This window comes from Pelodiscus sinensis, chromosome 3, assembly GCF_049634645.1.
Source record: "Pelodiscus sinensis isolate JC-2024 chromosome 3, ASM4963464v1, whole genome shotgun sequence".
NCBI classification, from domain to species: Eukaryota; Metazoa; Chordata; order Testudines; family Trionychidae; genus Pelodiscus; species Pelodiscus sinensis.
Window position 1 is genome coordinate 120,238,675 of NC_134713.1, and position 12,160 is coordinate 120,250,834.

The 12,160-nt window shown below is 56.0% G+C and overlaps 15 non-coding genes across 15 annotated transcripts; all 15 read left to right on the forward strand.

The window, feature by feature from the left end:
* The first annotated feature begins 154 nt into the window (after positions 1-154).
* On the forward strand, positions 155-237 carry TRNAL-UAG (transfer RNA leucine (anticodon UAG)). Its single transcript has one exon. It is a non-coding gene; the product is annotated as a tRNA-Leu (tRNA).
* A 263-nt stretch (positions 238-500) lies between these two features.
* TRNAL-AAG (transfer RNA leucine (anticodon AAG)) lies at positions 501-584 on the forward strand. Its single transcript has one exon. It is a non-coding gene; the product is annotated as a tRNA-Leu (tRNA).
* A 122-nt stretch (positions 585-706) lies between these two features.
* Positions 707-789, forward strand: TRNAL-CAG (transfer RNA leucine (anticodon CAG)). The gene has a single exon. It is a non-coding gene; the product is annotated as a tRNA-Leu (tRNA).
* A 6,421-nt stretch (positions 790-7,210) lies between these two features.
* Positions 7,211-7,293, forward strand: TRNAL-UAG (transfer RNA leucine (anticodon UAG)). The gene has a single exon. It is a non-coding gene; the product is annotated as a tRNA-Leu (tRNA).
* Positions 7,294-7,551: 258 nt separating this feature from the next.
* TRNAL-AAG (transfer RNA leucine (anticodon AAG)) lies at positions 7,552-7,635 on the forward strand. The gene has a single exon. It is a non-coding gene; the product is annotated as a tRNA-Leu (tRNA).
* Positions 7,636-7,757: 122 nt separating this feature from the next.
* Positions 7,758-7,840, forward strand: TRNAL-CAG (transfer RNA leucine (anticodon CAG)). The gene has a single exon. It is a non-coding gene; the product is annotated as a tRNA-Leu (tRNA).
* Positions 7,841-8,473: 633 nt separating this feature from the next.
* On the forward strand, positions 8,474-8,556 carry TRNAL-UAG (transfer RNA leucine (anticodon UAG)). Its single transcript has one exon. It is a non-coding gene; the product is annotated as a tRNA-Leu (tRNA).
* Positions 8,557-8,815: 259 nt separating this feature from the next.
* Positions 8,816-8,899, forward strand: TRNAL-AAG (transfer RNA leucine (anticodon AAG)). Its single transcript has one exon. It is a non-coding gene; the product is annotated as a tRNA-Leu (tRNA).
* Positions 8,900-9,021: 122 nt separating this feature from the next.
* On the forward strand, positions 9,022-9,104 carry TRNAL-CAG (transfer RNA leucine (anticodon CAG)). Its single transcript has one exon. It is a non-coding gene; the product is annotated as a tRNA-Leu (tRNA).
* A 633-nt stretch (positions 9,105-9,737) lies between these two features.
* Positions 9,738-9,820, forward strand: TRNAL-UAG (transfer RNA leucine (anticodon UAG)). Its single transcript has one exon. It is a non-coding gene; the product is annotated as a tRNA-Leu (tRNA).
* A 249-nt stretch (positions 9,821-10,069) lies between these two features.
* TRNAL-AAG (transfer RNA leucine (anticodon AAG)) lies at positions 10,070-10,153 on the forward strand. The gene has a single exon. It is a non-coding gene; the product is annotated as a tRNA-Leu (tRNA).
* A 122-nt stretch (positions 10,154-10,275) lies between these two features.
* TRNAL-CAG (transfer RNA leucine (anticodon CAG)) lies at positions 10,276-10,358 on the forward strand. The gene has a single exon. It is a non-coding gene; the product is annotated as a tRNA-Leu (tRNA).
* A 633-nt stretch (positions 10,359-10,991) lies between these two features.
* On the forward strand, positions 10,992-11,074 carry TRNAL-UAG (transfer RNA leucine (anticodon UAG)). Its single transcript has one exon. It is a non-coding gene; the product is annotated as a tRNA-Leu (tRNA).
* A 248-nt stretch (positions 11,075-11,322) lies between these two features.
* TRNAL-AAG (transfer RNA leucine (anticodon AAG)) lies at positions 11,323-11,406 on the forward strand. Its single transcript has one exon. It is a non-coding gene; the product is annotated as a tRNA-Leu (tRNA).
* A 115-nt stretch (positions 11,407-11,521) lies between these two features.
* On the forward strand, positions 11,522-11,604 carry TRNAL-CAG (transfer RNA leucine (anticodon CAG)). The gene has a single exon. It is a non-coding gene; the product is annotated as a tRNA-Leu (tRNA).
* The last annotated feature ends 556 nt before the right edge of the window (positions 11,605-12,160 follow it).

Here is a 12,160-nt window from a genome sequence, read left to right on the forward strand (position 1 = left end):
CCACCTTGTCTTTCACGGCAGACGGGGTGTTTTGACGAAGAAAGCAAAGCAAAACCCCGCAAAAGGGGACCCGCCCAGCAGCGCCCGGGCGCCACCTGCGTCGCCGCTGCGTGTTTTCTTTGCGTGGCTCCCGAGAGCAGCGCTGGGCAGCTCTGTCAGGATGGCCGAGCGGTCCAAGGCGCTGCGTTTAGGCCGCAGTCTCCTCCGGAGGCGTGGGTTCAAATCCCACTCCTGGCAGCCTGCTGGTGGCGGCTGAGGTGCGTGGGCTCTTCCTTTGCTTATTTGTTTTTTTTTCGGGGGGGGAGGGTGTGCTGGGGAGTAGCGGCGGATTTCGTTTCGCCCCGCCCCGCCCCGCCCCGCCCCGCCCCCGGGGCCTCAGTGGGAAAGCAGGCCGGCCTGCTGGCCCCGGGGTCGGCGGAAGCCAGAGCCCGTCCCCGGGGGCGGCCCGTGACACTGCCACGGGCGCCGGCAGCAAAGGGACGTGAGCCTTGCCCTTTCGTGTCAGGGTGGCCGAGCGGTCTAAGGCGCTGCGTTAAGGTCGCAGTCTCCCCCCGGAGACGTGGGTTCGAATCCCACCCCTGACAGGCCGGCGGAAGTTCCGCCGGGCGCCTGGGTCTCGCGGCGTGGGGCTTTTCTTGCCGCCGCTGCCGCCAGGGGGCTCTGGTTGCGGTGCACCTTAGCGCTGCCCCGCCAGGGAGGCCAGGGCGTCAGGGTGGCCGAGCAGTCCAAGGCGCTGCGTTCAGGTCGCAGTCTCCCCCGGAGGCGTGGGTTCGAATCCCACCCCTGACACGGCCCTTGGCGGCTCCGCTTCTTTCTCTTTCGGCGGGCGGCGCCCTCCGCGACCGGACAAATTTCTTTTCGGGCTCGCCGCTGGCGAGGCGGAGGGGCCCCGAGCTTAGGAGGGCTCCTCCCTCTCTCCTCACGCACTCCCATCTTGGGTCTTGCAGGCCTTTCAGCGCCTGGCTCGCTGGGAGGTGGCGGTCGGATGGTTTCGGCCACTGCAGCGAATTCCCTCGCAGCAGCAAGCTCCCCGGGCCCCGCCCCCCTCCTTCGTCTCGGTCCGTGCGGAGCTCTGTGTAGCACGGGGCGATGCAGGCCGCTTTCCCGGGAGAAAATGTCACGCGAACGGACGCGCCTCGAAGCAGCTGGCACTGCCGCCTCGTTCCGGCAGCAGGGCGCTGGCCTTCGCGCCCGCTCCCAGCCAGTCCCCTGCTGGCGCGTGCTTTTGGCTGTGTTTTTTCGGTCTCCGCTTTATGAGTGGCTTTGTACCACCTTGTCTTTCACGGCAGACGGGGTGTTTTGACGAAGAAAGCAAAGCAAAACCCCGCAAAAGGGGACCCGCCCAGCAGCGCCCGGGCGCCACCTGCGTCGCCGCTGCGTGTTTTCTTTGCGTGGCTCTGTCAGCCGACGGTCAGGGCAGTGAGTCCCTTATGACCGGCTGAAGTTCTTTTTAAATTGTGCTTGGTTCTGTTACAGCAACTGAAGGAGTCAGGTTAAAGCTTAAACAGTTACTATTTTTTGTTACAGGGTAAACTTAGTTGTTAAATGCTACTGCTGTGTTACAGATAACACAGCCACTACAAAGGACAGGACAGAAATTACACTAATAAGTCACTTACAGGTACCATGAAACCTTTTTGGTTCTCTGAGCTCTTATTAAATGCATGCAAAATACACATAGCAGGTATATATTCTCACCCCTGCGTTCCAGACTTGGCGTGGCCAGCGTCTTTCTCTCAATCCCTCGGGAAGAAGTAGGGCGAGGTTGGGCGTCCCACAGACCTCGGGAGACAATCAATACCTGCCAGCAGGTATAGATGATTGGAGCTCAAATGAGGTGGGCTGCTGAACCTCTTTTTATACCCCTTGGGTCATGTAGGCTTCTTCCTGGTTTCAAGTGGCCAATTAGGAAAAATGGCTTTGAATGCCAAGTTTCCCACGAAGGGTGCAAAGCATAATTTACACCTGGGAAAATGCAGACAATGGGCACCTCTGGTATGTGATGGGCGAAGATTCCTCTCTGGGACAGTGCAGGCGTGTCAATTACTGGTACAAGCCATCAGGGCGACGGGAGGCCCCGGGTCGTCAGCTAGCCCATTTACTGTCTGGTTTCTGTTTATGGTAGAGTCAGGGACAGGCAGCAAACCTGTGTTCCCAGGGCATCAAAGGCTGACTGCCTTTCTCTTGCTCTCTGGGGGGGGGGGGGGGAAACAAGATGGGGCTCGTGGAAAAACAAGATGGGGATTTTGTGTCTGGCTACATTCCACCCCCTTGACACGCCTCACTATGTCCCAGAACGCAAGATGGCGGTGATGCCAGCACCCTTTGCCCTCCTTGGAGGAAGCTAAAATCGCCCTATCAGCAGGGTCTGATCAGATAATTTGGATCAAGGGATTGATTGGGATCGCTTCCCAACGCCATATACCAGATTTGTGCAGAGGAGGCAGCAGTGTACACAAAACGCCTAACAATACATAGAAGCATGCAGTAAGCAATTACAACAAGTAAAATGGTTAATATAGTATTTACAATAGAGTGAAGGAATGGAGTTAACGAAAGTCCTAGGTGTTGGGCTAGCCAATCTAGCCATGAGGCTTTACATTTTTAGTTACAGCATGTCTTATCCCATACCGTTTGTTGCCACTTCCCTTGCCTCCCCTCTTGACCTCCCCCCAGAGTTATTTAGAGGATTGCGGTAGTCGCTGTCATCGAACCATACCGGTCCCCATCGGAAGATGTCACTTTGTTTCACCAGTCATTTGGGCTGAGAGGGACAAACTCGATTCCCAGTCCAGTAGAGGAGTCAAGTAAGGTGTTCTGGTACAGCAGTAGCAGTTGGGATGAGGAAGAAGACCATGGCGAGTTGGAGTACCATGTTTCATTTCAATAGTCTGTAACTAACAACAGTGGTTGCAAGCACAACAGCAAGCGGTATATATATACAAAAAGTTCATGGTGGTTTCCCAGATTCACACCAGCATTGGGAGGGATCCATCCCACTAGAGCACTGTTCAGGGCTATTGCCTCAGTTTCCTGTAAGAAAACATAAGGTTTGCCGGTCTTGGATACAATCCAAGCCTCAGTAATAGTTATTGGTGTTAGCCCAGCATCTGCAGTGGTCCAGACTCCTTTTCCCTTATAGGAGTGCAGTACATGGGTTTGTGTTTCCAAACTGGGGTGTTGGGACAAGGGCTATTAAGCCGTTTAGTCCCATGACTGTAAACAACCCTGTTGCCACTGGGGTTGAGTAAGCAAAACCAATTCCTGAAACAATTTCCACTCCAGTTAAAACATACTTCCACCCTTGCTTACTGGTGGGTAGTGTACCAATATAAACTACTTGCCAGGTTGCCCATAGTATTTTTCCATCTCTTAGCCTGGCAAATCATTGCCTTTCTGTTATGTTTCCTGAGTTCAGCACATAGGGTGCAAGCTTGTACCAGATCTCTGGCTTGTTTGTGGGTGATAGGCCACCCCCTGGCATGTGCCTGCCACACCAGCTTATCGCTCGCTGTGTGTCCCAAGGTTTCATGTAGCCAAATGTACAGGCGTTCCCAATCCACCTGGGCAGCAAAAATGTGTACTGCTGCATCTGCTAGGTTATTTAGCTATGCAGTCAGGGTGTTATTCTTTTGGTGAGCTGCCACATGACCTATGCTTAAGGCATTTTGGGTTGAATACTGGTATATCCATTTCCAATATTCCAATCTCCAAACAGGTTTTCCTTCTATTTCCCAGTTAGTTATCCACTGGGTGGCTCCAGCCTATATAACACAGGAGTTAGTGTAAGTCTGCTGAGACAGCAGCAGCCTTCTCTGTCCACTTTCCTTTGAAGCCAAAAGTGTTATCAAGTCAGCCTTGAAAAAAAAACAGTTAAGTTTCAAAGCTTGAATTTCTAAACTAATAATTTGGTTTCTAGAAAGTTAAATGTCCTTAAAAGTTGAATGCCCAACAGAAGCACTAACCAATTTGTGCCTTGTCTGTTTGCAATTTTAAGCAAGAGGACATTATCCAAAACAAAATAAAACTATTTAATTTGAAATTCACAAAATAGAGTTACAATATATATAGCTCATTCCTTTATGCAGTTAACCAATTAAGTTTCAGTAGAATCCTTAATTTTCCTTTGCAGATTTAACAAAGGTGTCCATAGACAAAATGTTTACATTTGATTGTTTCTTTGCCTACATGATTTGCACAGTGCTTAATGAAGAGGCTGCAAAGAAACAAGGTATCATTTTTAAAACAAGATTTCCCTTCACATATTACTACCATTGCTTAATCCCTTCCACACTCCCATGGAGTCCACCTTTTATCTTCACATTCCCTCAAATCACTTGCTTTGTCCTTTCAAAGAAAATGTTTTTCATTCCTAGTAACTTTCCAATGTCTGCTCTACTTTCCTTATTCCTTCAACTCTGCCCATAGGGCTCCAAACCTTTTGCCTTCCCCTTTTTTTTTACATGCTTTTTCCTTCTTATGGTCCATCCTAATTCCTGCTAAATGACTTTTTCCAATGACACAGGTTTGTCTACTATTAATTTGGTAAGGAGGGTGAGCTTGTTCACTAAGCCTCATACCTCCTGGTTCTTTTCTTAAACATATTCCTGAGGGAAGAAAAACAAAAAATAAATAAATCTGAGAGTTGCTTTAACTCTCAGCACCCATCCTTAAGGGAATCTAGCTCTGTCTGGGTACTGAGGGACATGCATTTCTACCTCTCCACTTTTGCAGCAGAGGCTTTTACATTTTTCCAGTTTCATGTTTGCATTCTTATTCAGTCAGTTTTGAAGAACACCTCATTACAGGTTTTCCATAGAAGACAAAAGCTGCAGCTGTTTCCCTCTCCTTTGAAGTTGAGGGTTTACATATCCACAAAGTTAGTCAATTTGTCTTCTAGGTCTGAAATTGTATGGATAGCAATTAACACTTGATCAGACCAAGGGCTATGCCCAAAGCTTTGCAAGATTTTGTTTAAAAGGGGTAACATCTTTTACAAATGCCAATTTCTCAGTCTTCTCTCTGCCTTCTTAAAAGACTGCTTACATTTAAACTTTTCCTAGTATACCCAACCTCCTATTTCTTTCTTTCTTTCTGGAGGGCTACAATTTGAACTTTCTGATATTAGGTAGTTTGCTAATCAAACTTAGCTATTACCTGCAAAGCTTCTTTGTGCTGCCAGCTAGGGTATTTACACCACAAAGGAAATCACAACCTGTTGTGGCTCCTGGAGCTCTCACAGCATTTTAGTCTGTTTGCAGTTTTTACTCATTCTATAGTTTACAGGAAAATGTGCAATCTTTGTTTACAACACTACTTAGCCACATTAAACTTTGCATATAGTGTAACTCTTTCTTTATGCTTACAGTTTTCCTGTACCTTCATTAAACAACTTGGACTAAAATGGTCTTACCAAACCAATTTGTTTTAAACCTACAAACAAGATTACTGGACCTTGAAAACTTCATATTATTTACACTATATATATATATATCTACACACAGATACACATACATTCTCTCTGAACCTTTCTTACACTATTTCTACATAGCTGTACAACAATTACATTCCCTTTTTATTCATTGGGGGTAGTTAAGTTCCAATAGAACCCCCTCCCTTTAGAATTCTTTTAGCAGTATCTATAATCAAATGTACGAATTTGAGTCAGATTTGCCTGGATTATTTACAGACATTCCTTTGGAAAAAGGGCCCATTTTTCCTTCAGAATGGCTGCAAAGAAACCACAATTTTCTATCTACACCATTTTAGCATTTGCACAACTGCTCAATTCTCTCCATTCTCTGCAGAGTTTAAATTCTCTGTGTTTTCTCTTTTCTTAAAACACTTTCTTATCTCTAAAATAAAAACTGGCCTTGTTTCAGATATTACACTTGTAAGTATGTTTAAGGATTTAGATTTCCAGTACTTACAGCCTTTTTCTCAGTTCTACCACAAGGCTTTCAATCTTATCTGTTACCTGCCCTCTTGTCTGGGCCTGATCCTGTTTTCCTTTTCTGCCTGCTTGCCTGGGCCTGATCCTGTTTTCCTTGCTAAATGGAAAGTGGCTCCTTTCCACAGACTCAGGCTTTGTCCCATTCTTTAGCTTGCACACAGTTCTATACTTACAGAAGTGCACCCACAACTCCTCAGGATTTCCCCAATCCTTTTCTAACATTTCTCTATCCCATTTTGGGTTGCCCCAACCTTCCTGGGCAAACCCTTTCTCTATACCACTAAATCCATGTCTATCATGACAGGCTTCATGTTGCTGTATGTGAACCAGTAGCACAATCCTGCCGACTACGCCAATTCTGTCAGCCGACGGTCAGGGCAGTGAGTCCCTTATGACCGGCTGAAGTTCTTTTTAAATTGTGCTTGGTTCTGTTACAGCAACTGAAGGAGTCAGGTTAAAGCTTAAACAGTTACTATTTATTGTTACAGGGTAAACTTAGTTGTTAAATGCTACTGCTGTGTTACAGATAACACAGCCACTACAAAGGACAGGACAGAAATTACACTAATAAGTCACTTACAGGTACCATGAAACCTTTTTGGTTCTCTGAGCTCTTATTAAATGCATGCAAAATACACATAGCAGGTATATATTCTCACCCCTGCGTTCCAGACTTGGCGTGGCCAGCGTCTTTCTCTCAATCCCTCGGGAAGAAGTAGGGCGAGGTTGGGCGTCCCACAGACCTCGGGAGACAATCAATACCTGCCAGCAGGTATAGATGATTGGAGCTCAAATGAGGTGGGCTGCTGAACCTCTTTTTATACCCCTTGGGTCATGTAGGCTTCTTCCTGGTTTCAAGTGGCCAATTAGGAAAAATGGCTTTGAATGCCAAGTTTCCCACGAAGGGTGCAAAGCATAATTTACACCTGGGAAAATGCAGACAATGGGCACCTCTGGTATGTGATGGGCGAAGATTCCTCTCTGGGACAGTGCAGGCGTGTCAATTACTGGTACAAGCCATCAGGGCGACGGGAGGCCCCGGGTCGTCAGCTAGCCCATTTACTGTCTGGTTTCTGTTTATGGTAGAGTCAGGGACAGGCAGCAAACCTGTGTTCCCAGGGCATCAAAGGCTGACTGCCTTTCTCTTGCTCTCTGGGGGGGGGGGGGGGGGGGGGAAACAAGATGGGGCTCGTGGAAAAACAAGATGGGGATTTTGTGTCTGGCTACAGGCTCCCGAGAGCAGCGCTGGGCAGCTCTGTCAGGATGGCCGAGCGGTCCAAGGCGCTGCGTTTAGGCCGCAGTCTCCTCCGGAGGCGTGGGTTCAAATCCCACTCCTGGCAGCCTGCTGGTGGGGGCTGAGGTGCGTGGGCTCTTCCTTTGCTTATTTGTTTTTTTTTCGGGGGGGGAGGGTGTGCTGGGGAGTAGCGGCGGATTTCGTTTCGCCCCGCCCCGCCCCGCCCCGCCCCCGGGGCCTCAGTGGGAAAGCAGGCCGGCCTGCTGGCCCCGGGGTCGGCGGAAGCCAGAGCCCGTCCCCGGGGGCGGCCCGTGACACTGCCACGGGCGCCGGCAGCAAAGGGACGTGAGCCTTGCCCTTTCGTGTCAGGGTGGCCGAGCGGTCTAAGGCGCTGCGTTAAGGTCGCAGTCTCCCCCCGGAGACGTGGGTTCGAATCCCACCCCTGACAGGCCGGCGGAAGTTCCGCCGGGCGCCTGGGTCTCGCGGCGTGGGGCTTTTCTTGCCGCCGCTGCCGCCAGGGGGCTCTGGTTGCGGTGCGCCTTAGCGCTGCCCCGCCAGGGAGGCCAGGGCGTCAGGGTGGCCGAGCGGTCCAAGGCGCTGCGTTCAGGTCGCAGTCTCCCCCGGAGGCGTGGGTTCGAATCCCACCCCTGACACGGCCCTTGGCGGCTCCGCTTCTTTCTCTTTCGGCGGGCGGCGCCCTCCGCGACCGGACAAATTTCTTTTCGGGCTCGCCGCTGGCGAGGCGGAGGGGCCCCGAGCTTAGGAGGGCTCCTCCCTCTCTCCTCACGCACTCCCATCTTGGGTCTTGCAGGCCTTTCAGCGCCTGGCTCGCTGGGAGGTGGCGGTCGGACGGTTTCGGCCACTGCAGCGAATTCCCTCGCAGCAGCAAGCTCCCCGGGCCCCGCCCCCCTCCTTCGTCTCGGTCCGTGCGGAGCTCTGTGTAGCACGGGGCGATGCAGGCCGCTTTCCCGGGAGAAAATGTCACGCGAACGGACGCGCCTCGAAGCAGCTGGCACTGCCGCCTCGTTCCGGCAGCAGGGCGCTGGCCTTCGCGCCCGCTCCCAGCCAGTCCCCTGCTGGCGCGTGCTTTTGGCTGTGTTTTTTCGGTCTCCGCTTTATGAGTGGCTTTGTACCACCTTGTCTTTCACGGCAGACGGGGTGTTTTGACGAAGAAAGCAAAGCAAAACCCCGCAAAAGGGGACCCGCCCAGCAGCGCCCGGGCGCCACCTGCGTCGCCGCTGCGTGTTTTCTTTGCGTGGCTCCCGAGAGCAGCGCTGGGCAGCTCTGTCAGGATGGCCGAGCGGTCCAAGGCGCTGCGTTTAGGCCGCAGTCTCCTCCGGAGGCGTGGGTTCAAATCCCACTCCTGGCAGCCTGCTGGTGGGGGCTGAGGTGCGTGGGCTCTTCCTTTGCTTATTTGTTTTTTTTTCGGGGGGGGGAGGGTGTGCTGGGGAGTAGCGGTGGATTTCGCCCCGCCCCGCCCCGCCCCGCCCCGCCCCCGGGGCCTCAGTGGGAAAGCAGGCCGGCCTGCTGGCCCCGGGGTCGGCGGAAGCCAGAGCCCGTCCCCGGGGGCGGCCCGTGACACTGCCACGGGCGCCGGCAGCAAAGGGACGTGAGCCTTGCCCTTTCGTGTCAGGGTGGCCGAGCGGTCTAAGGCGCTGCGTTAAGGTCGCAGTCTCCCCCCGGAGACGTGGGTTCGAATCCCACCCCTGACAGGCCGGCGGAAGTTCCGCCGGGCGCCTGGGTCTCGCGGCGTGGGGCTTTTCTTGCCGCCGCTGCCGCCAGGGGGCTCTGGTTGCGGTGCGCCTTAGCGCTGCCCCGCCAGGGAGGCCAGGGCATCAGGGTGGCCGAGCGGTCCAAGGCGCTGCGTTCAGGTCGCAGTCTCCCCCGGAGGCGTGGGTTCGAATCCCACCCCTGACACGGCCCTTGGCGGCTCCGCTTCTTTCTCTTTCGGCGGGCGGCGCCCTCCGCGACCGGACAAATTTCTTTTCGGGCTCGCCGCTGGCGAGGCGGAGGGGCCCCGAGCTTAGGAGGGCTCCTCCCTCTCTCCTCACGCACTCCCATCTTGGGTCTTGCAGGCCTTTCAGCGCCTGGCTCGCTGGGAGGTGGCGGTCGGACGGTTTCGGCCACTGCAGCGAATTCCCTCGCAGCAGCAAGCTCCCCGGGCCCCGCCCCCCTCCTTCGTCTCGGTCCGTGCGGAGCTCTGTGTAGCACGGGGCGATGCAGGCCGCTTTCCCGGGAGAAAATGTCACGCGAACGGACGCGCCTCGAAGCAGCTGGCACTGCCGCCTCGTTCCGGCAGCAGGGCGCTGGCCTTCGCGCCCGCTCCCAGCCAGTCCCCTGCTGGCGCGTGCTTTTGGCTGTGTTTTTTCGGTCTCCGCTTTATGAGTGGCTTTGTACCACCTTGTCTTTCACGGCAGACGGGGTGTTTTGACGAAGAAAGCAAAGCAAAACCCCGCAAAAGGGGACCCGCCCAGCAGCGCCCGGGCGCCACCTGCGTCGCCGCTGCGTGTTTTCTTTGCGTGGCTCCCGAGAGCAGCGCTGGGCAGCTCTGTCAGGATGGCCGAGCGGTCCAAGGCGCTGCGTTTAGGCCGCAGTCTCCTCCGGAGGCGTGGGTTCAAATCCCACTCCTGGCAGCCTGCTGGTGGGGGCTGAGGTGCATGGGCTCTTCCTTTGCTTATTTGTTTTTTTTTCGGGGGGGGGAGGGTGTGCTGGGGAGTAGCGGTGGATTTCGTTTCGCCCCGCCCCGCCCCCGGGGCCTCAGTGGGAAAGCAGGCCGGCCTGCTGGCCCCGGGGTCGGCGGAAGCCAGAGCCCGTCCCCGGGGGCGGCCCGTGACACTGCCACGGGCGCCGGCAGCAAAGGGACGTGAGCCTTGCCCTTTCGTGTCAGGGTGGCCGAGCGGTCTAAGGCGCTGCGTTAAGGTCGCAGTCTCCCCCCGGAGACGTGGGTTCGAATCCCACCCCTGACAGGCCGGCGGAAGTTCCGCCGGGCGCCTGGGTCTCGCGGCGTGGGGCTTTTCTTGCCGCCGCTGCCGCCAGGGGGCTCTGGTTGCGGTGCGCCTTAGCGCTGCCCCGCCAGGGAGGCCAGGGCGTCAGGGTGGCCGAGCGGTCCAAGGCGCTGCGTTCAGGTCGCAGTCTCCCCCGGAGGCGTGGGTTCGAATCCCACCCCTGACACGGCCCTTGGCGGCTCCGCTTCTTTCTCTTTCGGCGGGCGGCGCCCTCCGCGACCGGACAAATTTCTTTTCGGGCTCGCCGCTGGCGAGGCGGAGGGGCCCCGAGCTTAGGAGGGCTCCTCCCTCTCTCCTCACGCACTCCCATCTTGGGTCTTGCAGGCCTTTCAGCGCCTGGCTCGCTGGGAGGTGGCGGTCGGACGGTTTCGGCCACTGCAGCGAATTCCCTCGCAGCAGCAAGCTCCCCGGGCCCCGCCCCCCTCCTTCGTCTCGGTCCGTGCGGAGCTCTGTGTAGCACGGGGCGATGCAGGCCGCTTTCCCGGGAGAAAATGTCACGCGAACGGACGCGCCTCGAAGCAGCTGGCACTGCCGCCTCGTTCCGGCAGCAGGGCGCTGGCCTTCGCGCCCGCTCCCAGCCAGTCCCCTGCTGGCGCGTGCTTTTGGCTGTGTTTTTTCGGTCTCCGCTTTATGAGTGGCTTTGTACCACCTTGTCTTTCACGGCAGACGGGGTGTTTTGACGAAGAAAGCAAAGCAAAACCCCGCAAAAGGGGACCCGCCCAGCAGCGCCCGGGCGCCACCTGCGTCGCCGCTGCGTGTTTTCTTTGCGTGGCTCCCGAGAGCAGCGCTGGGCAGCTCTGTCAGGATGGCCGAGCGGTCCAAGGCGCTGCGTTTAGGCCGCAGTCTCCTCCGGAGGCGTGGGTTCAAATCCCACTCCTGGCAGCCTGCTGGTGGGGGCTGAGGTGCGTGGGCTCTTCCTTTGCTTATTTGTTTTTTTTTCGGGGGGGGAGGGTGTGCTGGGGAGTAGCGGCGGATTTCGTTTCGCCCCGCCCCGCCCCCGGGGCCTCAGTGGGAAAGCAGGCCGGCCTGCTGGCCCCGGGGTCGGCGGAAGCCAGAGCCCGTCCCCGGGGGCGGCCCGTGACACTGCCACGGGCGCCGGCAGCAAAGGGACGTGAGCCTTGCCCTTTCGTGTCAGGGTGGCCGAGCGGTCTAAGGCGCTGCGTTAAGGTCGCAGTCTCCCCCCGGAGATGTGGGTTCGAATCCCACCCCTGACAGGCCGGCGGAAGTTGCGCCTGGGTCTCGCGGCGTGGGGCTTTTCTTGCCGCCGCTGCCGCCAGGGGGCTCTGGTTGCGGTGCGCCTTAGCGCTGCCCCGCCAGGGAGGCCAGGGCGTCAGGGTGGCCGAGCGGTCCAAGGCGCTGCGTTCAGGTCGCAGTCTCCCCCGGAGGCGTGGGTTCGAATCCCACCCCTGACACGGCCCTTGGCGGCTCCGCTTCTTTCTCTTTCGGCGGGCGGCGCCCTCCGCGACCGGACAAATTTCTTTTCGGGCTCGCCGCTGGCGAGGCGGAGGGGCCCCGAGCTTAGGAGGGCTCCTCCCTCTCTCCTCACGCACTCCCATCTTGGGTCTTGCAGGCCTTTCAGCGCCTGGCTCGCTGGGAGGTGGCGGTCGGACGGTTTCGGCCACTGCAGCGAATTCCCTCGCAGCAGCAAGCTCCCCGGGCCCCGCCCCCCTCCTTCGTCTCGGTCCGTGCGGAGCTCTGTGTAGCACGGGGCGATGCAGGCCGCTTTCCCGGGAGAAAATGTCACGCGAACGGACGCGCCTCGAAGCAGCTGGCACTGCCGCCTCGTTCCGGCAGCAGGGCGCTGGCCTTCGCGCCCGCTCCCAGCCAGTCCCCTGCTGGCGCGTGCTTTTGGCTGTGTTTTTTCGGTCTCCGCTTTATGAGTGGCTTTGTACCACCTTGTCTTTCACGGCAGACGGGGTGTTTTGACGAAGAAAGCAAAGCAAAACCCCGCAAAAGGGGACCCGCCCA